Source organism: Triticum aestivum, chromosome 7A (assembly GCF_018294505.1).
Source record: "Triticum aestivum cultivar Chinese Spring chromosome 7A, IWGSC CS RefSeq v2.1, whole genome shotgun sequence".
NCBI classification, from domain to species: Eukaryota; Viridiplantae; Streptophyta; class Magnoliopsida; order Poales; family Poaceae; genus Triticum; species Triticum aestivum.
Genome location: NC_057812.1, coordinates 656,316,676 through 656,342,341, shown reverse-complemented (window position 1 = coordinate 656,342,341; position 25,666 = coordinate 656,316,676). Strand labels below are relative to the sequence as shown.

At 49.6% G+C, this 25,666-nt stretch overlaps 1 long non-coding RNA gene and 1 pseudogene across 1 annotated transcript; both read right to left on the bottom strand.

Moving 5' to 3' along the window:
- Window positions 1–3,744: 3,744 nt before the first annotated feature.
- Window positions 3,745–7,022, bottom strand: LOC123153664 (G-type lectin S-receptor-like serine/threonine-protein kinase At2g19130; annotated as a pseudogene).
- A 256-nt stretch (window positions 7,023–7,278) lies between these two features.
- LOC123154348 (uncharacterized) lies at window positions 7,279–8,734 on the bottom strand. The gene is made up of 2 exons (XR_006476788.1): window positions 8,457–8,734; window positions 7,279–7,756 (listed from the first exon to the last, which is right to left on the bottom strand). It is a non-coding gene; the product is annotated as an uncharacterized lncRNA (long non-coding RNA).
- Between the last annotated feature and the right edge of the window lie 16,932 nt (window positions 8,735–25,666).

The window sequence follows — 25,666 nt, the reverse complement described above, 5'->3', positions numbered from 1 at the left end:
AGTGGTGTTCTCTTCCTCCGCAATCAGAATCTCAGGCGCCGTCACATCCTGGGGCACCTTACTGGCGGACGCTTTCCTACTCCTCCTGCGCTTCAGTGGTTCTTCATCCTCATCATCATCAGGGAGATTGATAACAGTATTGGGTGGAGCTACGGAGAAGAATCAGGATCAGAGATCGCGAGTCAGTCGACTAAGAACGGCGTTAAGAATACAGTACCTGGTTTCGAAGTTGCTGCGTCCTCCATCTCGTGGTCATCAGCCCGGGCTGAGGTTTCAGAAGTAGCAGCACTGCAACTCCAAAGGATCAGTCGACTAACTTCAGCGTCGACCAGAGACAAAGTTCACACAAAATAAGAAGACTTAAGCAGCACGATTACCCTGATATGGTGGGGATGGACACCTTCATCTTCGGCAGGAGCTTGATCGGCTTCGACGAGGCCGCCCTGGGCTGCTTCGGCGCCTTTTCAGTCGGCACCGGAGAGGTGGTCCGAGGGCGCTTGGTCGACTGAGCAACGGTCGCAACCCCCTTGCCACGTTCAGTCGAAGGGTCGTGGACAAGCTTCGACCGCCTTTCTGAGCGCGGTGGTACGACCTCCTCCTCCTCTTCTTCCTCGTCTCAACGTCATCTTCATCACCGTCATCATCATCATCGTCGTCATCATCCTCTGCAACGTCCGAGTCCCATTCCTCCTCTTCCTGGCTCTCGCCCCCACTCGCCTCACCCTCCTCAGTCGGAGCTTGTGCCCCATTGGGCATCGAGTACAGCTCGGTGAGAGCCTAGCAGATATCAAGACAAGGATCAGTCGACCAGTCGGCAGGATAAACAGAAATGAATGCGACAAGAACACAGTGGAGAGCAGAGCAAGCGTACCTTGTTTGGATCGCTGTTGTGGTCGAGTGGAGGAATCCTTCTGGCTCCGCGTGGGTTATCCTTGTTTCCGGTAACGGCTACCATCCATCTTTCCAGAGTGACATCGTCGACTGCTTCTGGATGGACTCGAGTCTCGTCTTCAGTCCCACAGTACAACCACATGCAGTGGCTCCGGAACTGAAGGGGCTGGATGCGACGCCTAAGGAAGACCTCCAGGAGATCCATGCCCGTCACTCCCTCCCGAACCAACTGCACCACGCGCTCCATCAACATCTTCACGTCAGCTTTCTCCTCCGGAATCAACTTCAGAGAGGAGGGCTTGTTCACTCGGTCCATGGTAAACTGAGGGAGTCCACTCGACTGCCCCGGCGTCGACTGGTCCTGGCAGTAGAACCAGGTCGACTGCCAGCCTCTGACTGACTCGGGAAAGGTCATGGGCGGGAAGGTGCTCTTATTCCTCACCTGGATCCCCAGACCCCCACACATTTGGACGACTCGGGTTCTCTCATCACCTGGGCTCGCCTTCTTCACGGTCTGAGAGCGACACGTGAATATATGCTTGAACAAACCCCAGTGCGGTCGACAGCCCAGGAAACCCTCACACATGGACACGAACGCGGCAAGATAGGCGATAGAATTTGGGGTAAAGTGGTGGAGCTGCGCTCCAAAGAAGTTCAAGAAGCCACGGAAGAAAATACTCGGCGGCAAAGAAAATCCACGATCAACATGGGTGGCCAAGAGCACACACTCACCCTCTTCTGGCTGGGGCTGCCACTCCTTCCCCGGAAGCCTCGCAGCTCCATGAGGGATCAAGCCCTCGTTGGCCATGTCGAGGAGGTCTTTTTCTGTGATGGTCGACTGGATCCAGTCTCCTTGGACCCAGCCCTTCGGCAGGCGGGATCTGGACGAAGACCCGCCGCGGCTGGTAGATCTCCCCTTCGCCTTCTCCGACGCCGACGCCTTCTTCGCACGTTCCAGCGCCGCCGTCTTCTCCTTGGCCATGGTTGCCGGCGAGATGCGCGAGGGGAAGTTGTGCGGGGGCGAGAGCGAGCGCGCTGGACGGGGACGAAGGGAGCAGAGAGAGAGAGAGAATGCTGAGGCACAGTACAGAAATCCTCGCCGGGCGCATTTATAAGGTCCCTTCCGAGTGGATGACAGGTGGGCCCGGTCGATCTAATCATATCCAGGAACAGTTATGCAGACGGGATACGTGGCGAAGAAAGCGGCGCGGAGATCGAGGCGTCTATGTCCCGTCCCATCCGAACGCCGCGGTCCACCCCGCTTCGCGCGCGTCCCCAAATTTCGCATCCCGCGGAATCCGCGAACAGCAGATCAGTCTGTCAGACGCGGAGTTTCCCGCGATCCGTCGCTCGGAGATCGTCGAAGCCCGAAAGATCACTCGACGAAAGAAGAGAATGGATCGAGTCGACTGAAGACAAGTTGCTCACTGTCGACGAAGAGATTCTTTGGTCCAGAACAACGCACGACCAGAGCGCAAAGGTTAATCGGAAACGACATCAACTCCTTCCTCACTCAAAGCCTCAATCCATTCGGGGGCTAATGATGGGGTCATGTACCTAGGGTAGGGTCATGAACCTGATCTAAGTACCTTACCCAAGGACACCCTTAGAAGAGGTCGCCTTCCAGTCGACCAACGAGGGACTCACTCGACTGACTTGAAGGACTCGACCACGAAGACTCACTCGACCACCAGAAGGTCAAGAGGCACTCTGCACTGCAACGGCCTGTAATTAAGTAGGCTTTATGATAGTAAAGACACTATTATGTGGGGCGTTACCAGTAACGCCCCGGACTTAACTCACCTTAAACCCTCTCCTACGTGGGCCGGCTGGGGTCCTGGCGCACTCTATATAAGCCACCCCCCTCCACAGGCAGAAGGGTTCGGCACCTTGTAACTCATATACTCATAATCCACTCGACCGCCTCCGGGCTCCGAGACGTAGGGCTGTTACTTCTTCCGAGAAGGGCCTGAACTCGTACATCCCTTGTGTTTACAACCTCTCCATAGCTAGGACCTTGCCTCTCCATACCTACCCCCCACTCTACTGTCAGGCTTAGAACCACGACACCCGTGTCCAACAATAAAGGAGTGTGATCAGAGACTTCTCTTTCTAAAGCTTCATGAAAGGCCATGGGGTAATGTTCCTCGGGCAAAATAAAACTCCATGCAACTTCTCAAAGGCGTGATCCATCAAGTTATCAGAACAATCATTAAGAGGTAACTTCCTCAAACCAGCATGCTCAATAATAGCACTAGAGACAAAGCTCCAATGGTTAGTTTTAGTGGGATTTTCTTTCTAGAACTATTTCTAATAAGGTTGAAATCACCACCCACCACACAATGTAGAGATTATCTTGATGAATTCTTGACAATGTTGATAAATCTTAATGAACATAATTATACTTTTCTAAGTAGAATGACAAAAATCGAGGATGCGGTCATCTTCAATGACTATTGGTGTATTCTATTCTATTCACTTTCTTCTCAATCTATCTGAATGGACGTTTGAACAACTCCTACGTAAACGATAGATGTGACTTTGGTGGCGAACTTAGCCATGCATATATCCACCTATATTCAGCATCTTGAGAATGGTCTCATGATCTCCCGAAAATATCTTTGGCAATAGAAGAAAAAAAAAATTATGTGCCACAGTATACTACTTTCCCATGTTGATCAGTTGGAGCATTTGGCGCGAGAGGAGTGAAAGGGTGTTTAACAGTCGCTTCATGCCGTTGCAAAGTGTCGTTGATCAAATCAAGAATGGGAAATGACAAGCTTAGGACGTCTGATCCTTGTTGCTTATTAGTGGTGGTCATGATGTTAACCTTTTGTGTCTTGTCTTGTCGTTTTAGCCGGTTTGTAGCTTTGATTTGTTGGACTTGTAGGTCTCCTCTGCCACGGCGGCCACCTCCCCTTCCACCACCTTCCCTGCAGCCCATAAGGGAAGAAGGTCCACGAATCACTGCTCCCGCTCCCTGTCGCCTCCACCTCGCTGTATCCCTCGGAGTTTCGTCGGCCTGAGATGAGCTCGAATAGCACCATCCCGAAGCTGTACACGTCCGCCTTAGCGCTGATGGGCTGCCCGGAGATCCACTCCGGAGCCAGGTACCCGATGGTGCCCCGCATCGTTGTCAGCGCGCGGCTAAAGTCCCTCCCCACCAGCTTCGCCATCCCGAAGTCGGCGATCCTCGGGGACATGTCATTGTCCAGAAGGATGTTCTCCGGCTTGATGTCGCAGTGTATGATGCACTCATGACAACCGTGGTGCAGGTATGCCAACCCTCTCCCCACGGAGCCGGATCCCCTGACGTACGGCCCCCTGCTGTTGGGCCGCTGACGGGTGGGTCCGGGCCCACACGTCAGTGTGTGGGCCGTACGTCAGACGAGCCGCGTCCTCTCGCCACGCCAACCATGATGCAGTACCGTTCACGCCAGCTCAGGGTTGCGCCCCCGCCGAAGAGAGAGCGGTCGAGGGAGCCCCTTGGCATGTACTCGTACACGAGCATCTTCTCGACGTCCGACGAGTAGAACCCGAGGAGACGGACGAGGTTCACGTGCTGGATGCAGCCCAACGTGCTCACCTCTGTCCGGAACTGCTTGTCGCCCTGCCGCCCAAGGCTCTCCAGCTTCTTGACTGCCACCTGGAGCTGGGTTGTATTGTCTCCCTTCTGCTGCTTCAGGACTCCGCGGTACACCGAGCCAAAACCGCCGCCGCCCAGCCACTCTGAGAAGTTCTTCGTGGCGGCACAAAGGTCGCCATAATTGTACACGACCAAGGAGGATCCCTTCTCGTTTGCCAGTCGTCTTCTCCTAGCAAGGAGAATCCTCCAGGCCAGTATTACCAACACGCCGAATGCTGCAACACCAGCCAATGGGACGCCAAGAACAAGCCATAATGTTCTCCCCCGTTTCTTCCCGTTTGTGCCGGAGACGCCAAGATCTTGCAATCCTGCTTCTGAAAGCCGGAGATGGAGGTCTGAGCCAGAGACGCCGGAATCAGCGTAGAGCTGCTCAAGGTTGCGGATCTCTCCATGCCAGACAGTGCATCCCCCGCCCCCGGCAGCGAAGACGTAGGCCTGGCAAGAGCAATTATTTTGGCAAGTCGATTCGCACTCTGCTTTGCTCTTGGCGGCGCCCACGGCGAGTGAGTCGTCGGGGAGCTTCACGTCTGGCAACGCTAGGAACCCATCGGTCGTCGACTCGTTGTGCGCGCAGGTGAGCGGAGAGCTCCGCCGGCAGCCACTGCTCCAATCGCTAAGCACCCAGTCCCCCTCCGACACTGGAACGAACCCGGGCGGGCACCGGCATGGCAGCTGGCTCCTCTGATCGCAGACGCCGAACGCGCCGCAGAGCGCGTACACGTTGCACTGCACGGCGGGTGCAGTCCAGAAGGGTTGCCAGCTCTGCCTCGCGTGCACCCACACGTACACCTTTGCCTGGCCGGTGAGATCGAGCACGATGCGCGTGATGGTCGCGTTGGACGACGTTGGTGAGGCGCCGGTACGCCGGCGTCTCGACGTACGTCGTGTTCATGGTGAGCATGGTCCTCATCGCCTCCGTCGCGGTCGCGAAGATGCGCCCCGTCCAGATGCCGGTCCGAAAGTACGTGCGGGACCTGTTCCACATCAAGAAGAATTCGCTGGTGCCGTTGGGGTCCACCGTGTTGTAGAACATCCCGGGCGCGGGGTCTTGGGCGTTCCGCCACGACGTCAGCGCCTGATACTCGCCGGTGAGCTTGTTCTCCTCGACCCACGCTTCAGGCACCAGCGTGTCCGTCGGATGGTCGAAGCTCTGCCACAACACGTTGGACCGATGAGCTCAAGGTTGCCGTCGGCGGCGGACACTCGGAGCTGGGCGGAGGCGACGGCAGAGAGGGGAGTCGCGCGGTTGCCGACCCAGACAACGGTCTGGACGGGGATGTTCTTGTACCAGATCCCGAGGTAGAACCTGTCGCCGAGGCTCGAGAGTCCGACATGGACTGTGACCTACAAAGCAGGTCAAAAGTAGCAGCAACCCCTGCCAGGAAATACTAGTAGTAAGAGCAGCACGCTTGAGATTACTTTACTCATCGCTTAGTTTATTCAAAGCCAAAGTTGATTTGACGACACTTCGGAAAAGGTTTCCCTGGGACAATAAGATGGAAGACGTGCTAACGTAGTTTTCTGTGGCGGGTCTTTCTTCTATTCCTAAAGTTCTTCTTTTTTTTACGAAACCTTGAGACCATTCTCAAGATATGAATAAAATGGTGAGTGGCTCAGCACCGTTTGCGCGACAGCTATATTGTCTTCTGAGAAATTGTTTGAAAAGTCCAAAGACAAGTGAATGAAATGCACCAATAGTCAATGAATTTAGTCATATTTAGGTACATTATAACTGAGCATTTTTTTTGCCCTCTCAGGTCATTAGCATTTCTATCCGTTGCATCGTTATTTTTAGAGTTTTTTGGCCGTCCGATCTGCTTTTAATCCCACCTAAATCGCGGGTACAGGCTGTGCTAGTCTCTCGGGCCGCTGCTCCACTGGCTTTTTTGGGCATCTGGTGTTCAATTGGGCCTGTACTTAGGGCCTGTCGAACGTGAAACCCTAAAACAATGACGGCCGCGACTCTAGTCTATTTCGCTTGCAGCATCGCGTCGCGCCGCCTCACCATGGTTGTCCATCATGGGGTCTCGGATTGCAACGGCGGTTGCGCTGGATTTGCACCGACATGGTGGACATTGCATCCTTGGTTCGTTCGATCGCAGGGACGCCGTTCTATTGCACAGAGGATGTGGCCGGATGGGGCACGGAAACGAGCAGCAACGTGGAGCAGTGACAAATCGTGGCTGCAGGCGATGCGCCGGCGTCCTGTCTTCCGTGAGCGGATCCAGCGTGCGAAACCAGCGGACGCGCGATGCAGGTACCTGATCCTCACACGGGATGCGGCGTGGAGTCTCGGCGCCCTCCCTGCTCCCGGCCGCACCAGCACCTCCGCGCCGGATGCGACGGAGTCTCTGGTGCCCTCCCTGCTCGCTGCGCTGTCGCTTCGCCCATCGTGTAACTGCCCCGCGCTCCACTCCCTCCAACGGCGCATAGCAATGCCCTCTTCTAGAAACGCTCTGTCGCCTCCTTGCCTAGCCTCCTCCATTGGCCATGCATGTCTTGGCCACAAGCGCCCCGCCCCGCTGTCTTCCCGGTCTGTCCACACTCCTGAGTCCTGTGCCCTTCCACGCTTCACGCCCACGGTGCCAGACACGCTAACCTGGTATGTGTATGATAGCAGTGTTTCGCGAAAAAGAAACACCGTCCTCAGGTTAGGGATATTTCCTAGCGCGTAACGACAATGAAGTAAAGTGCGGGCGTGCCAGTATATAATAGTATAAAAAAGGTAAAGGAGACAAACATAGGGAAATATTGCTTTATTAATTCTTTATCGAATTACAAAGTACAATTTCCCACTGATTACAAATATTGCGCCTTTAACTAAATCTGTCTTGAATCGGCGATTGCATAGTTGCAGGTTCCCGGAGCCTCGTAAGACAATCCGGTTAGTTACATCCGCGGGGCAATCCGCGAAACACCTCCGATTAAGCTGCACTGATGGTCGTCGTCTTGAACCTGAAATATTCTCCAATATGTGGCCGATGTGGCCATGCTGTGACATGGTAAAGACTTGACGGTCTTTGGACTAAGATATCCGGCCTCGTCGGCACCGGGTTCATAGCAAAGTCTCAAGGTGAACGTTCGGCCTCGTCAATCGCGAACAAAAGGATATCCTGCCTCGTCAGTAAGGACGTGTGAGTAACTTCCGGCCTCGTCGGTCGTGGAAGGTAGCTGTCTTCCAACCTCGTCGGTTGGTCTAGAGTAATGAGTTGTTCCGGCCTGGTCGGTCACGGAAAAAGAAATCATATACATAAGACTTTGTTATGGACTCCCTTCATGAGGGCCATGAATGACATCTTAAAATTTATGCACTAGGCATGTCATAGGATTGATTATCCAGGTTGCTCATACACCATGAAAGATATTCAGATATAAACACATAAATCTCACGTGGCTAAATTAAATAACCCATGACAAATAATACAGCAATGTGGCAGACTTCTCCAAATCTTGTACATGATACTTATGGGCGAATCTATCATGCCTTTAAATACTTTTAAACCCAAACTCTTCATCGTCAGACCAAATTGATGTTCTAAGTGTAGCACTATTGACTCTGAAATTTTACGTGGAAACGATCAGCACTAGAGCGATCTGAAACCAAGCCGAGCACTATTTGATTTTCTTCTCAAATATTTCTGTACGGAAACGATCGACTCTAAGAGTGATCCGAATCCAAAATCTGGCACCAGCAACTTACCTCCAATTATATTTTATACGGAAACGATCTGCTATGGAAGTGATCCGAATTCAAACCATGCACTGGTCGATCTGCCTATCAAACATTACATGTCACGACTGAATTTGTAAACCAATCTAAAACAATCCGAGGCAACAAATGGATCCGGTGTAAACCGATCTTTTAATCTGAGGCAACCAGCTGTGAGAAAAGTGGACATGAAATCTCACCATTTCTTACCGTAAGAGCACGTGGCCGTCGACGCGGCCGCCGGCAAGGCAAAGGATACTACGGGATTTCGGTGAGTAGCAGGGCTTCACCATCAGGGACTATGGGAGATTTGCATGCTCAGATCTCCATGCATGCGAGCAGCCTGGCTGTGGCCAGCCCGTGTGCGCTTGTGTTCTTGAGAGTGGCCTTGCGGCCAGCGGTGTATGTGCGTTCCCCCTTGTGCGTGAGGATTGCTGACCTTTATACAGGAAGGCGGTAGGGCATCGGGGGCTCCCAACGCGCCGCCAGGGCCATTCGGCCGAACGCTTCTTCTGGAGAGATATGTGGGGCTCGTTCAGTTATCACGCGTTGCCTCCAAGCTAACCATGCATGGATCCTTATCTAATCACCAGCCCGTCGCCGTACATCAGAAGATTATCATGTGGTGTGACTGCCTCTGAACCCAAGCGGTGCGCATGCAGCTGCCGCTCCAAACTATTGAGTAGTAACCGAACTTCTAATACATTTAGCCATCGTGTCAGGTTAGAGCTGGCCGGAATAGTTTGTTCATGGGAATAGTACTATGATTAAGCATGCTAGTTTCTTTTTTGAGGGGTGATTAAGCATGCTAGTTGGCATGCAACTGCATGTATGCATCCCCGTTCTGGTTCTCTAGCCCATACTAGATACATGCATACACATAATACGTGTAGATAGCTTTTCTTTGTACGTGTGCGTGTCAAAACACTATCACGTTTATTCTTCCTTTAATTCTAACGAAAATAATTAGGAAGAACACTAGAAAAACAATTCCCATGCCCGTAGATATTCCGGCGTGACAAAATCTCATCATACAAGCGTCATACTCCCTCCGGTCCTTTTTACTCTGCATATTAGGTTTGTTCGAAGTCAATCTCATCCAACTTTGACCAAGTTTATATAAAAAATTATAGACATTCACATAACAACCCCAATATCATTAGATTCATCTTGGAATATATTTTCATATTATATTTATTAGATATTATAGATACTAATAATTTCTAATATAAATTTGGTCAAACTTAGCAAAGTTTGACTTTTGGCAAATCCAATGTGCAGAGTAAAAAGGATCGGAGGGAGTACAAAATTCTGAATTTTTTGTAATGTACGACTTTCAGGTTCGTTCATGTTGTATAATTGTTCCCATGTTCAATACCAACGTCTGCTATTTTCTACAGTGTACATCTGCTGCTCTCGGTTCTAAGCTCTCCAAGGCAATGGACTTTTTCCGACCATTTTCAGAAAGAAGGTTGTACCGACATATAATTGCAAATCTTACTGCACAGCATGCCATAGTTAAAACCGATATGCAAACGAATGTATTGGAGCAAGGTCTTAGATATGGAGTAAGAAGATTCCTGAAATAATGAGTTTTCTGAACCATGAAAATTTACGGAAATGTTAACGCCCACACGTGTGGGCGTTCACCATCCCGACCACACGCAAGTATCTCTGTTGGCAACTGTATGCACGAATCTTGGAACAAACCGCCCGGTTTTCTGCGTCACGTAGGACGAGGCGCGTGTGCGGTGTGCGAGACAGTTCGCCCGCACGTTGGTTGCCATCCCGCGGTCAGCGGTTGCCACTCGGAGGCGTGCGGTGGAACTGCTATGCGCCCGCACGCCACGCTCCGATCGCGGTTGACGTCAAACACGTCGCACACCTCTGCCCCCTCTCCGTCACGGTTCCATTTACTCACCCGCACCGCAGTTACTGGCACAACCCACTCGCATTTCAAACCATTGGAGGAGAAGGCGAGGGGAGAAGGCGACGGCGGAGGTGGAAGAATCGACGGTGTTCGCGGCCGTCGGTGGGGCTCGCCGGAACGGAGCGGCTTCGCCGGAGCGCCTGCGGGTTGAAGGTAATGCTCGCTACAACTCTCGCAATTCCTTCCTGCATTTTCCCCTTCCCTCCCTGTTCGATTCCTCGATCGAGATTCGTAGAGATTCAGGCGATTCGGCGATGCGTCGGCGTTCCCGCCGGCGTCGAAGTCATCTGCTAGCCGTTTTTGGTGGCACTGGGCAGTTTCGTCGCGGCCGCGGCGGCGGCATCGTCGGTGTGGTTATGCCTGTTCAGAGGCACGCACTAGTATTGCCTATGGATTGGGCAGGTGTCTCCCGGTTTGTTTGATGCACATTGGTTCGAATTTGTGTTTGCAGTCAGTTCGTGGGAGAATTTTGAGGGTGAATTTGAAGTCGCGGTAGTTGCCATTGAACCCTAAATCTAGTTAGTTGGGTTTTGAAACTGTAGTATGAGGCGAACTTGATAGTTTCATTAACTATCATGATTGTGTGGCAACTAACTCCCTGAATAAATGTGATAGTTGCCACAAATGTGTTTCCCCTTTGCGGCAACAAATTACTGAAATGACTGTGTTAGTTGCCACATATAAGCTTTCGCATGGGGCAACTATTTTTATTGAATGACTGTGATAGTTGCCACACACACGCTCTTCCATGTGGCAACTAAATTTGCTGAATTACTGTGATAGTAGCCACAGACATGCTTTTTCATTGTGGCATCTAATTTTTCTGAATGATTTGTGATAGTTACCACACTGTGATAGTTGCCAAAATCGGTAGTCAATGCAGTTTCAGGAGCCAACTGCACTGGACGGCAACTAATGTGCACATCAAGTGTGCCTGTTGCCACTTGGATAGTATATTCATGTGGCGAATAGAATGTGAACACACTGTCTGTTGCCATTCTGCAGATAAGACAGTGTGGTAAATTGGCTGCATAATGTGGCAACCAAATTTGCATATTAATTGTGTCAGATGCCATACATATGCTTTGCATGTGGCAAGTTTTTGGCTGACCACCATGACAATTTGGTCTGTTCCTATCTCAGCAGAATGGCTCGTGGCAATCATCAAAACGATGATGATGATTTCATGGATCCACCACAGCGTAATCGGGCAACTGGATTGAGAAAAGAGGGTGATGAGGTAAATGTTCACACATCCCCCCTTCCTCCTGATTTATGTTACTGGTTGACACCTCGAGCTTGCAGTCGTCTGACACGAACTAAAATTTCATGACATTGCAAAACATGGCAACAACTGATCACTGTTTGCAAAAACATGGCAACAACTGATCATTTTTTGTCTGTTTTTTGCAGAAGAAGAAACGTATTTGCAACAGAGCCTCCCAAGAACGACTGACTGCATTGACTGACAAATTCACCGACGATCAGAAGGGGGCTGCTGCTGAGATGGGTATGCAGTCTATGATGGATGTTCGGTGCACGAACCATGTCAACCCTGTATGCGACTGGCTTGGTGAGATCTACGACCCCGCCTCCAGGGAATTCGTGATTCCGGGACGTGGAAGACTACCGTTGAATGAGGAATCCGTGTTCTGCACTTTGGGTGTGCCTCGTGGACATATGAAAGTCCCGTACGAGGTCAACAATGAGATCGAGGAAGCGTTGTTCCCCCGTTTGTTTCCTGGGTCTGAATCCATGCCGAACACGTCCGCAGTGGCAGATTCGCTGCAGGCCATGACGACGCATGGAGATGTTTTCAAGATGAAGCTACTCATGTACCTCATCTCAGCTGTTTTCGCGCCGACCACCTCTCTTCGCCCAAGCAACAAATGCTTCCCCATCCTGGTGAATGATCCATCTTTACTACTTTATTTTCCTTTGATCTTTTTGGCTCCGATGTCATGTGTAAAGCTAGTGACTGCCAGCGTTTTCCGATGTTTTTTTCCATTTGATTTCTGATGCGGCAACCTTTTTTTGTCCTGAAATTTTGTGTGGTGCAGGCGGATCTGGGAAATGTGAAGAACATGAATTGGTGTAAGTTTATTGCCGACTTCCTGCACGATGCATTCTCAAGCAAGATGTACCAAAAGGGTTGTCGACTGCATTTAATGGTATTTTTTTACCAGTTCTTTCTGTGAACACTGTTTTTTAACACACTTTTATTCATGCATGGCAACCTGATCATAACAAGATGGCAACCTGATCATATCAAGATGGCAACTGCCATAATGACAATATGGCAACTGGCATAATGACAATATGGCAACTCCCATCATATTAGTATGGCAACTGTCATCATACTATGATGGCAACTGCCATCATAACAACATGGCAACTGCTATCACACTATGATGGCAATTAGCACATGGAGATGGCATCTTCTTCTTTTTCTTCTATTCTTTCATGCACCTCAACTTGATTATCATGGGAACATATATTATCCTGTTTTCCTCCACACAGTACCCATGATGGCAACTGATATTTATTTCTTTTTAAAATTGTTTTGCATCAGCTCATGTACGTCGACTGTCTTGACCTGTCCACCGTGGATTTCACTGGGACAGGAGGCCCGCCGCCTGCGCACAAGTTTGCTGTTTCTGCGTGGACTATCAACGCTGTCAAGGCTGTGCTTACCGCAGACAAGGCTACTGACACCACATATGGAAAACTGCAGGTTAGTTCTGGTTTCTTTGCCCACACGGCATGCCTACAAATTGGCATGAGGCAACCGTCTGTGGGTCATAAGAGATGACTACCTTTGTTATCCATGGCTGTCTGAGTACTGTATCCATGTCTCATTCCACATGGCAACCCTTTTCATTCATGCTTAAACTTACATTCTCTCTTTTACGTCCTAGCTTTTTTTCTTTTTCTTTTTGTTCTTTCCAGCTGATGGCCAAGCATGCTATAGACTACAGCGTGTTTGGGGGGCCTCAAAACTTTGGAAAGTGGATGGACGTGTACTCAGCTCCGTCTTGCCCTGCCGAGGTAAGCAAAAGATCTACATCTATGGTTTGCCGTGGAGTATTTTTTGATGTCGTACAAGTGATTGCAATACGGTGGTCATTGATGCTTCTTTGTTTCATGCACAGGCGAGGGCACCTGTTGAGCATCTAATAGGGTAGTTTGCATCTGGAATGACCGGATTGCTTTGGAAGTTGGTTGAGGGGTGGACGTCCCTCAGTGGCTCTGACAGCGACGCGGTTGCGAGGCAGTTCACTTCGTTTGTCCCAGAACGTACACACCGACCAACCGGTTGCCGTGGCTGGTATGACTACAACAGTTCCCAAGAGCCTGCTGACACACAAGATGAACTAGGTGGAGATGCTGGTCTCAGCAAGGATGACGACGATGTCATGGAGAATGTGCAAGAGGACACCGATGATGATGATCATGCTGAAGTTCACGCAGGTGGTAACAAGGGCAAGGATGCAACAGATGTCCCCCAACCGGAGAAAGTGAAACAACACACGGCTGCGAGAGGCGAGGGGGTTTTGCCATCAAAGAGGGGGAGGGCTCCAGAGGGTGTTGGGCAGGGTTCTGCTGGCAAGAGGTCTAGGACCGACCCCGTAGCTGCCAGGAAGAGGTTCGACTTTTATTTTAGTTTTTTGCTTTGTCTATTTTCTTCGAACAGACTCATCCTTTTTTTGCACTTGTTTTTGTCAAGCGCGGCAACGAGTTTGCTGTCTGACAATTGCCACCTTTTTTTCCTCCATCTCATACGTGCAGCGAGCCGACAGCTGGTGGACGAGCAGTTACGAAGAAACAGGCGCCAACGCCAACCCGTGTTTCTGCTCGGTTGAACAAAGGCGCCCCCATTGCCGGTGACACCCCTTCCACCAGGTCATCTCCTCGCACGACGACGATCAACACCGGGGATCCTGTCGTGTTGCCAGACATGAGGAAGGCAGTCAGGAAGTAGGTTTTTTCATCCGCTTTCATTGACATAGCGCTATATTTTCTTGATTTTCCAATGCATCCGTTTAGCTTGTCACATTGTCTTCTGTCACCGCCCCCCCCCCACGTGGCAACTGCTGTTCTCCAAATGATTTTTTCCTTCCTTTTTAAGTGTATGGCAACTCCTACTGTTTTTACATGGCAACTGGAATCTAGGCCAAATGGTAACTTTATGTACCTAATGGCAACTGCCATCTTTACCGTCGGCTTGTGAGCTCATCCCACACCTAGGTTTGAAATTGCATTCATGGCAGATCAGACATTTTTATCATTCTTTAGTTTGGCTAACATGGCAACTGCTGCTGGATGGCAACTGCTAATTATGACACATGGCAACTCACGTTCCCCTTACATGGCAACTACCAGCTTTTCCACTTGTTTTTTCATTTTTTAAAGATTTCTACCAAGGCAAACATATTTTTGTTCATTTTTTAATACCTTTTTCGTGTGCTTTATTTTTTTTGCAGGGTGAAGAAGACTACTACGCGCGGGGCCAAGCATATCAGTAAGGACCCGCTCGAACGCCTGCATTCAAAGTTGTCAACAGGGCGCAACTCAGATGTACATGAGGCACCAGGCGACAATACTGCTGCTGCACCGTTGACCGCTCCCACCAACTCTGATGCAAGTGGCCGACCATCTCTGTCGGCTGCAGATGTGCAGGCTAGAACAACAGGCATCCGTACATCGGGGAGTGACGAGTCGGTATCTGCCAGGACAGCTGAAATATTGCCAACTCTTCTGGCAATGAAGGATGCTGCTGTGAGCCATGCCACCCCATCAGCAAGTGTTGAAGTGGACGCTCCCGAGACGAACCTAAGCAAGGAAGATTCCCGCTCATCTGACACTGATTCCAAGCGCGTGCGTGGTGGCACTCCTGTGTCCACGACAGAAGCGGCTGAGGCGGCAGTTCACAAGGATATGCCATCTACAGGTGAGAGTCCTGGCACAACAGCTCCAGCTCCTGTCGGTGCAGATACTGCTAAGGCGACTGTTTCGCGTGCTGGTCTTCCACCTAGGCGTCGTAGCCCCCGCAAGCAACCAACAGACATACCCAATGCACCGGCTGTAGCTAGGAGCAGGAGAGACGAGTCTGGTTATGTTCCTGCGTCCACACTGTTCCCGCCACCTGCCAAAAGCAATGTGATGGAGAAACCGGAAGACCGGAGCACAACTGATGCAGGTGTCAAGCCGGGCACGAGTGACGCAGGTGAAAAACCGGAGCAGACTGCGCCTTTACCCGCAGTGGAAATCCCCAGCATAAATCTGCGCACTTCCAGGCTCCCAGTCAATGTCGGTGTCCCCTACAGCCCAAACAAGAAGATTGTCATGAAAGCTGCGGCTGATACCGCTGACAACACGCCCCGCCCTGCAAATAAGGCCGATCATTCTGTAGCGGCCGATTCAGATATGTTTGTCGATCTTTCACCCTTGGATTCTGCCCCGCAAGTCGTTCGTGGTCCGGCCAGTAGGAATGAGAGGCACCCAATGGCCTTTACCCCACCGAGCTTCAGCCTTGGCATCAGTCAAGATCAACCGGTGGTGCAAGATCCTATGCCAGTTGCCTTTGCTTTCCCAGGAGGCATGCCCGCAATGATGGCGCAGCCAATGGTCGAGGGCAGGAAGGCTGTCAAGTTCGCAGAGCCGATTGTGCAAGGTACACTTGTCATGTCCTTATGATTTTTCTTGTATACATCTTTGTAGTTTGACTTTTGTCCCAATCATATTTTTGGGGGTTCTCACTTGTGATGGCAACTGACATGTGATGACATGGCAACTGGATTTGATGTACCATGTCACCTACATTTTTTTGCTGCCATGCTGCATTTGACATTTGGGCAACCACGTGGCAACTGAAGTTGATTCAACATGGCAACTGTAGTTGCTGTCACATGGCAAATACAGTGCATTACACATGGCAACTGGATTTGCCACGCCATGTCGCCTGCATTTTTTGTTTCCATGCTGCATTTTTTCATACGGCAATCACATGGCAAATGGAGTTGACACAACATGGCAAATGTAGTTGCTGTGACATGGCAACTACAGTCCAACTAGATGGCAACTACAGTGCAACTACATGGCAATTGTAGTTGCTACGACATGGCCACTGTAGTTGGACAACACATGGCAACTGCCCCACTTTTTCTACCTACATCTCACATCATGCACCCTATCTTCTCACAATCCATCTGTTTTTGATTTTCTAGGTATCCTAACCCACTTTTTTTATCATTGCAGCCACCCCTGAGGAGATTTCACCGTCACTTGACGAAGCTTACCGCATGATTGAGGAGGCAGCATTGCAGAGGAGGTCCTCACGAGGGCAAGGGCAATCAAGTTCCAACGTGCCTGCAGATACGATATCTGAGGATACCATTAGGAGTGCCACTCCTGGTTCTGTGAGGCAGCAAAGGGTAGTTCACCCACCTCCCGTGGAAGACTACGAGCCCGAATTCAGGGCCACTAAGGAACAGACCCAGCTGTACGATATCGTCAAGCGGTTTGGAAATGCGAGGGCCAGCAACAAGCACATGAAGGAGCTGAAAGCGTAAATGACCACACCCCATAATCTCTCATTTTTCTTTGCTCCTTTTTTACCATTCATCTTCTTCGTACTTTCTATACACGATCCTCTTATGTTTTAGTTCTTTCATATTTTTTTACTTAGTAGGCATGATTATTCCATGTCATATCATTTTCATACAGCTTATATTTGGACAGAACCAAAGTCATTCAATGCGGAGCGACGTACGTCGAGCTGGGTGATCTTGCCGAGTCCGTGAGGCCAAACGGTAAAATGTCGACGAATGTAGTTGCATGCGGGATCGACTACATCAACAATCACACCAATGTGTGTGCCGACAAGATAATCATGCATTACAGTGTGACCTGCAAAATATGGGATGGTGACTTCCACCACAAAATCCTGAGGAAGAATTTTTCTCAACACGGTGAATTCAAGCTCACACTGAAGAAATATGTGAGTACTCCTTCCCTGTCTGCAATGTTTTTTCACATGGTGTGGTTTTTTGCCATCATCTGCACTTTGTGTTTATGTGGCAGATGTTTTCATGTGGCAACAGCTGCCGTGCACACTGACTTCTTGATTTTTGCATCCCGTGCAAACTATGTGGCAACTTGATAGTAAAATACACGGCACATTTTGTTCATACATGGACGACAACTTTCTTTCAACTACCCCCACCCATAACCAAACATTCTACGTGATTCTAATTTTTTTGTCCCTCTGCTGTTCTTTATGTGAACTCTGCTTCTCATTTCTTCACTTTTAAATGCAGGTCATGTTCCCATGTTCCAAGAGCTTGCACCACATGACCCACACGACAAGTGTGGTCACCACTATGCGATCTGTCTTGACCTGAAGAACCAACGTTTTGAGGTGCTTGATTCAATCCGTTCGGAAGCTGATGCAGACCTTACTACGCATGCCGAATTCTTCATTAACAACCTCAAAGAGACATGGAACCGTCACTACGAACATTCAAAGGTCCAGATCAGGCATTTCCCGACTGAGTATGTGGCGACTGTGAAGCAAGGGAACACGTAATTTCTTCCTTCCTTCATGTGCCATTTACATCAATCCAACCCCTCTTTTGTTGTCACATCTGAATTGAAGTCTATCTTTGTTACGACTGTCCTTTTTGCGTGTTCACCTGACTCTTTTCCTCGTGCAGGACGGACTGTGGCTTTCACGCGCTGGAATACTTTGCAAAGTGGGAAGGCAGAATTGTCCCCCTATCACAGCTGCAACGGTCGTTGAGCTCCAGAAAATCTACACATGGAACTGGTTGACGAATGAAGATTTCAACAAGCAGTACGGAGCACGCGAGTTCGTGGAGGAAGCTGTCAAGAAAGTCATCAGGAAGTACAAGTGATCACGTGGCGTTACACACCGGACGCATACCTTACATTCTGTTGCCGAGGAATGTAAGATACTATCTCTTTGTTTCTTGTTGAAAACTATGTTTGTGTGCTATGTTACGACTGCAACCCCGCGTAGCCTAACTATGTAGTGGTGGTGTGTGAGCGACATTTGAATAGTTTCCGTAATATATGTGTGGACATGAACCTATTTTAGGCGTTACAGCAGATATGTTTTTATGTTTGTCATTATTACAATGGTTTCTTCGTTTCTTGCACCGGTTTGCTGTTTCGAATGCGTCTACGATGTTTTAAAAAAGATGGCAAATGTAGTTCATCAGACATGGGTAGTGAAAGTCATCGTCGTTTTTCATTTTGACTGTTTTGCTTCTTCTTTTTCATCGCTAACTGCACCGGCTAGCATGGGTAGGTTGATCATGTAGCCACAACCTTTGCTGCGGTTTATGCACGTTACGATTTTTCCAACTTGTTTCCCATACATTTGCACACAACACACTATGTGTCTCTAAACCGCGTCGTATTGTCATGAAAATATATGCCATGCAGATTCATTACAAATACCATGGCATATTTTCAGTACAGCTAACATGGCAGATACAGTACAACCAACATGGCAGATCCAGCATAGTTAACATGGCAGATACAGTACAACTAACATGGCAGATCCAGTACAACTAAAATGGCAGATCCAGTACAACTAGCATGGCATATTTAGTATAAAATAGCATGTCATATTTAGTATAAAATAGCATGGCAGACCAACTACACATAACATGGTAGATTAACTACACATAACATGACAGATTAAGTACCCATAACATGGCAACTGCATTTATCCATTCAATGAATTTTCCTTCCACTTATGATGCCCCTCAAGAGTCATTCTCCCAATTTAAAAAAAAATTCTCATCATCTAGGGTACAAAACAAAATGTCCACAAGGACCATGTCACATCGCCCCAATTTTTGCTCATGGATTGCCCGCCCCTTTCTTCGTTTTCTTGTGTTTTGCTTGGATCTCCAATCCCGACTTGTACCTTATCTCTCTCGGATGACCCTTTGTGATAGAACGGGGTGGGTTCCTGACCTGGCTCTGTGTGCTTGCTGTTCCAGATCCTATCTCCGAGTTTTCAGATGATGGCCCCGTGGATGAAGGCACACTTGATGTGCGGGGGAACCGGTATAAGGCGTCCTCAGCTTTCCTCTTCTTGATCTCATCAAGCTCTCTTTTCAGTGCCTTCCTGTGTTTTTCTGCGACTCTCGCTGTCTCATCACTCTTGCACGCTTCATCAATTAGCTCAGCATAGTTCTTTGTGAGCACAACGTGCCTCACGGCTTCCATGGTGGACTCAGGTATCTCGTCATGCACAGCCAGAACTGCGTGTGTTGTCTGTGGTGCCAACGCGTCATCAGCGTCCCAAGTCCATCGTCACCTTATGAAATGGCAGGGCATCCGTGTCACCGCGTTCATGTCCATTACATTTAGTATGTGACAGCACACAATGCCGTCCCGTTCGAACTTGCAGCATTGGCAGTAGTACTCGCCTTTGCCTATCGAGGCTTTGACGAAGTAGTTCCTTCCTTTGTCCGGGTCTTCAGGTTCTGAATCTGACATGCCCAAAGTAGAACACACCTTGAACGTATGTTCGTCCACCTGGAAAGCCGTGAACATGCTGGCACACTTTATTTCTTCCTGGAATCTGCAAGTTTTTTGTGTTTTCTGTTAAACTATCGTGCACTCTTTTCTTGTACCACCTTATGTTGTCATGGAAATATAAATACATTTTGTTTGAAGATGGCAAACATAGTTCATTGAACATGGCAAATATAGTACGTTGAACATGGCAAATGCAGTACACTAGACATGGCAACTATAGTACACTAGACATGGCAACTATAGTACATTTTCAACTAGACATCGTCATTTTTCCACACCAATATTCCCCAATGGAAGCGCATTGCATAAAACATGGCAACTGCCCTTTTATTTAAACATGGCATCTATAGTTGAGTAAACATGTCAATTGCATTTCAACAAACATGGCAGATGCATTTTATTAAACATGGCAACTGCATTTCGGCATATGTGTCGCCAATATAACATTTTTTCCAGTTGACATTGGCATTTGCATGCCAACATGACCCAATGGAAGCACAGTGCATTAAATATGGCAACTGAACTTCATTCAACAAGGAAAATGCACCCGAGCAAGCATGGCAAAACAGAATTTTCATTGAACATGGCATCATGCAGCTGAGTAAGCATGGCAAACAGTATTTTATTAAACATGGCAACTGCACATCATGGGAACTGCATTGCACTCTATAAGGCACCTACTGACTTGGTGCTTTTTCTGCAAATAAGACTGTAACGCAACTGACTTACTTGTTAAAGATCTTGTTGGTGTATATCTTACTCATTTGCCTCTCTATCGGTAAATAAGTTAGCAATTTTGGCTGCTTTAGTGCGGTGGTCGCTTCTTGCTGTAGCTCAGATCCCAGAATTTTTTGTTGCAAAGCTGTGTACTGCTTGGCAAACTGTAGCAATGAGTTGCCAGGGCTGACGTACCGCTTCAAAACAGCATTGAACCCCTCGCTGCGCTGCGTAGTCTGCAGAAAGGGGAAGAAGCACTGCATGAAGTAGGCCGGCACCCAGTACATTCGCTTCTCCCATAGGCTAACAAGAGTCTCGTTGTCGTGGACTTGATGTGTTTCAGTCATGGCCATCCAGCTCCTTTCAAACTCCTCCACCGTCAAGCTGTGGTCCACGTACAGCTCGAATGCCTTGTGCAGCTCTGGACGGTCAGCAAAGAACGGTCCTAGCGTCTCCTCAGCCTTCTTTATAATGTGCCACCTGCAGTGCCTGTGCACTGCCAACGGAAAGACCTCCTCTATGCCTGCACGCATACTGAAATCTTGGTCTGTTATTATGTTCATCGAAGCAAGTCCATCCATGCACTCCAAGAAGGTCTTGAACAGCCAAACGTACCCATCTGTGTCTTTGTTCCGGATGAGCCCGCAGCCGAACTGCAACGACTGATTGTGGTTATTTATTCTTATGAACGGAGCGCATGGCATCTTGTACATATTGGTGAGGTACGTCGCGTCGAATGAAATGCAATCTCGGAAATGTTTGTAGGCTGTGACTCCCCCGATTCAATCGTACACTAATCATGCACACAAATGTGTACGATCAAGATCAGGGACTCACGGGAAGATATCACAACAGAACTCTAAAACATAAATAAGTCATACAAGCATCATAATACAAGCCAGGGGCCTCGAGGGCTCGAATACAAGTGCTCGATCATAGACGAGTCAGCGGAAGCAACAATATCTGAGTACAGACATAAGTTAAACAAGTTGCCATAAGATGGCTAGCACAAACTAGGATACAGATCGAAAGAGGCGCAGGCCTCCTGCCTGGGATCCTCCTAACTACTCTTGGTCGTCGTCAGCGGGCTGCACGTAGTAATAGGCACCTCCAGTGTAGTAGGAATCATCGTCGACGGTGGCGTCTGGCTCCAGGGCTCCAACATCTGGTTGCGACAACCAGGTAGAAGGGAAAGGGGAAAAGAGGGAGAAAAGCAACCGTGAGTACTCATCCAAAGTACTCGCAAGCAAGGAGCTACACTACATATGCATGGGTATATGTGTAAAGGGCCATATCGGTGGACTGAACTGCAGAATGCCAGAATAAGAGGGGGACAGCTAATCATGTCGAAGACTACGCTTCTGGCAGCCTCCGTCTTGCAGCATGTAGAAGAGAGTAGATTGAAGTCCTCCAAGTAGCATCTCCAAGTAGCATCTCCAAGTAGCATCTCCAAGTAGCATCTCCAGTCGCATCGCATAGCATAATCCTACCCGGCGATCCTCCCCTCGTCGCCCTGTGGAAAAGCGATCACCGGGTTGTCTGTGGAACTTGGAAGGGTGTGTTTTATTAAGTATCCGATTCTAGTTGTCATAAGGTCAAGGTACAGCTCCAAGTCGTCCTGTTACCGAAGATCATGGCTATTCGAATAGATTAACTTCCCTGCAGGGGTGCACCAACTTACCCAACATGCTTGATCCCATTTGGCCGGACACACTTCCCTGGGTCATGCCCGGCCGCGGAAGATCAACACGTCGCAGCCCCACCTAGGCACAACAGAGAGGCCAGCACGCCGGTCTAAACCTAAGCGCGCAGGGGTCTGGGCCCATCGCCCTGAGCACACCTGCACGTTGCGTACGCGGCCGGAAGCAGACCTAGCCTAGTGGCGTTCCAGTCCAATCCGGCGCGCGCCGCTCAGTCGCTGGCGTCACGAAGTGCTTCGGCTGATACCACGACGCCGGGATACCCATAACTACTCCCACGTAGATGGTTAGTGCGTATAAGCTCGTAGCCAACTCAGATCAAATACCAAGATCTTGTTAAGCGTGTTAAGTATCCGCGAACGCCGAACAGGGCCAGGCCCACCTCTCTCCTAGGCGGTCTCAACCTGCCCTGTCGCTCCGCCACAAAGTAACAGTTGGGGGCCGTCGGGAACCCAGGCCCACCTCTACTGGGATGGAGCCACCTGTCCTTTCAGCCCCCATCTCCGAACAGTACCACAGGTAATGTAATAGTGTAAAGTATATAGTATATACCCGTGATCACCTCCCGAAGTGATCACAGCCCAGTAGTATAGCATGGCAGACGGACAAGAGTGTAGGGCCACTGATGGAACTCTAGCATCCTATACTAAGCAGTAGGATAGCAGGTAAAGTTAACAACAGTAGTAGCAAGGATAGGCTATGCAGCAGTATAGGATTAACTGAAAGCAGTAACATGCTACACTACTCTAATGCAAGCAGTATAGAGGAGAGTAGGCGATATCTGGGGATCAAGGGGGGGGCTTGCCTGGTTGCTCTGGCAAGAGAGAGGGGTCGTCAACTCCGTAGTCGAACTGGGCAGCAGCAGCGTCGGTCTCGTAGTCTACCGGAGAGAAGAGGGGGGAAGAAACAATGAATACCATGCAAACAGATGCATAAAGATGCATGACAAGACAAGTAACGGTGCTAGGGGTGCCCAATCGCGGTAGTAGGTGATACCGACGAATGGGGAAAACATCCGGGAAAATATCCCCGGTGTTTCGTGTTTTCCGGCAGAGGAGACGGAGGGGGAAAGTTGCGAGTTTGATAGGTTAGGGGTGTGTCGCGGAAGAACCGACTGCGTATCCGGATTCGTCTCGTCGTTCTGAGCAACTTTCATGTAGAAAGTATTTTAATCCGAGTTACGGATTAAAAGATATGATTTTCTAAAGATTTTATTAATTTCTGGAATTTAATTAATTATTTATTTAATTCGAAAATGAATTAATGGCATCAGCATGATGTCATGCTGACATCAGCAGTCAACAGAGTTGACTCGTCAACCTGACCAGTGGGTCCCACTGGTCAGTGACACATTTTAATTAACAGGTTAATTAAACTAATCATAATTAATTAAGGGGGTGGGCCCCACTGTCATACTAATTAATTAGCTAATTAAAAGTAGTTAATTAAGTTAATTAATCATTAGGTTAATTAATTTTAATTGGTTAATTTAATCAGAATTAATTAAGTTAATTAATTAGTTAATTAATTAATTTCATTATTTATTATTATTATTATTATTTTCTAATTATTTTTTATCAAAACGTTCTCTGGGCGGTGCCCACTTGTCATTGGCCCCGGGGGCCTTAGCGGATCGGGCGCAGGGGCTCAGCCCGAACGGGTGCTAGCCCGCGGGGGCGCCCCCAACCGGGCAACAAGGGGCGGCTGGAGGGCGCGGGCGCCAGCACGCCGGCGTTGAGCTCCGGCGGCTGCGACCGGGCAGAGCACGGGGAGGGCCGCGGCTAACTGGTGCGGGGGCTCACAGCCGACGCCATGAGAGGCGAGGGTGAGCGCGCTTGGGGGTCTCGGTGGTCGCGAGCGGAAGCGGCCGGGGACGTGCCGGCCATGGTAGACGGGGTGCGCGGGAGCACGGCCGTCAGGGCGGTGCGTGTGGTGAGCGCGGACGGGGCGAGGAGCAACGGGTCGGCGCGGCGACGGGCGCGACCGAGCGGCCGAGCGCGCGCACTGGGCGGCCAGGACGCGTGAGGGGGGGTGCGCGACGATGGGGTTCGTGGAGAGGGGCAGAGGGGAGTGGAGAGGGGCGAGGCCTCACAGGGGGGGTTCGTGGGGTCCGGGGCAGTGGGCGCGGGGTCGGCCGGTGAGGAGGAGACCGTGGACGGGGCGACATAGACGGGGAGGCGGCGCTGACGACGGCGGGTAGCTCCGGCGGGGTGGTCCGGCGTCGATGCAGGGCGTCGGGGGCGTCGATTACCCCCGACCGGATCCACGTAGGAGGGAGGTTGAGGAGGCAGGCCGGTGGGGAAGGGCGCCGGCGAGGACGCGTCGGGGGCGGGCGCAGGGTCCTCGGGCGCGGCGTCCCGCGAAGCCAGGGCGGCGACGATGCTCGAGGGGAGGGGGGGGTCCGTCGGTGGAGGGGTCGAGGACGAGGGCGGCGAGGTGAGGCGGTCGACGGCGACGAGCGTGGGAGAACTAAATTGGTATTGCTTATACATACTACTGCCACATTAATTTGGGTAACTAAATAAAATAGTTTAATATTTTATTTATTGTACAAGGAATTCAACTAATTGTTTTTGCTACTATTCAAAACATTTTAGAGTATTTATGCCTTTTATAAAAGTGTGGTTCCTCCACCATAATTACTTATGAATTATTTGGAACCACCCGAACATTTTAGTTTTAATATCAGAAAACCTTTAATATTTGACTTGATTTTGAATTCAAATTTGAATCGGTTTCGAACTAACGCGAGATTTGTCACAGTAATCTAGGTGACGCGGCATCACTAATAGAGGGTTACTGTAGCTTAATTATCCGGGTGTCACAATTCTCCTCCTCTGCAAGAAATCTCGTCCCGTGATTTAAGAGGTAGAGAAAGGGGGGGGGGTCTAGTTACAAAATTCTAACGGATCTTCTCGAAGAAGTTCATCCCTTTCGTTGATGTCTTCAATTCTATATTGCAAGGCATCATGATGAAGTTGTCGTCGTTTCTTCGGGGAACTCCATCGTACTTACGAATAGGTAAGGGGCAGCTCTACAATGATAGGATGTTATAAGGGAAATTCATCTGGGGGTATCCCAAGAATGAACATATGAGTATCTCTCGAGTTGAACAAATTACACATATCGAGAGCAAAGTAAGACGGTGCAATAAGAAGTTTCAAGCGGATAGGCAATCGTTCATTGCCTGAAGCAGAGTGCGAAAGGGGTTCTGAGCAACGGGAATAAGTATTGTGTCCGATACCAGAATAGATCAACAGGCAAGTGGCCCGTGAATTAAATACAAAGTCAAGCACGAGGAATAACTTTGACAACAGGTTGTACAGGAGAGTCAGGTTTCGTTCCTGGGACCTGTGGGTTATGGGCCCATCATGTGGGTTAAAAGTAGAAAGGGGGGCTGACATCTTGTACGATCACGATAGCAAGGCATGTCAGAGAGTAGCATGTCAGTTATGTCGGCAACAATGTCGGTACCAAGGGCGAGGGACGAAGAG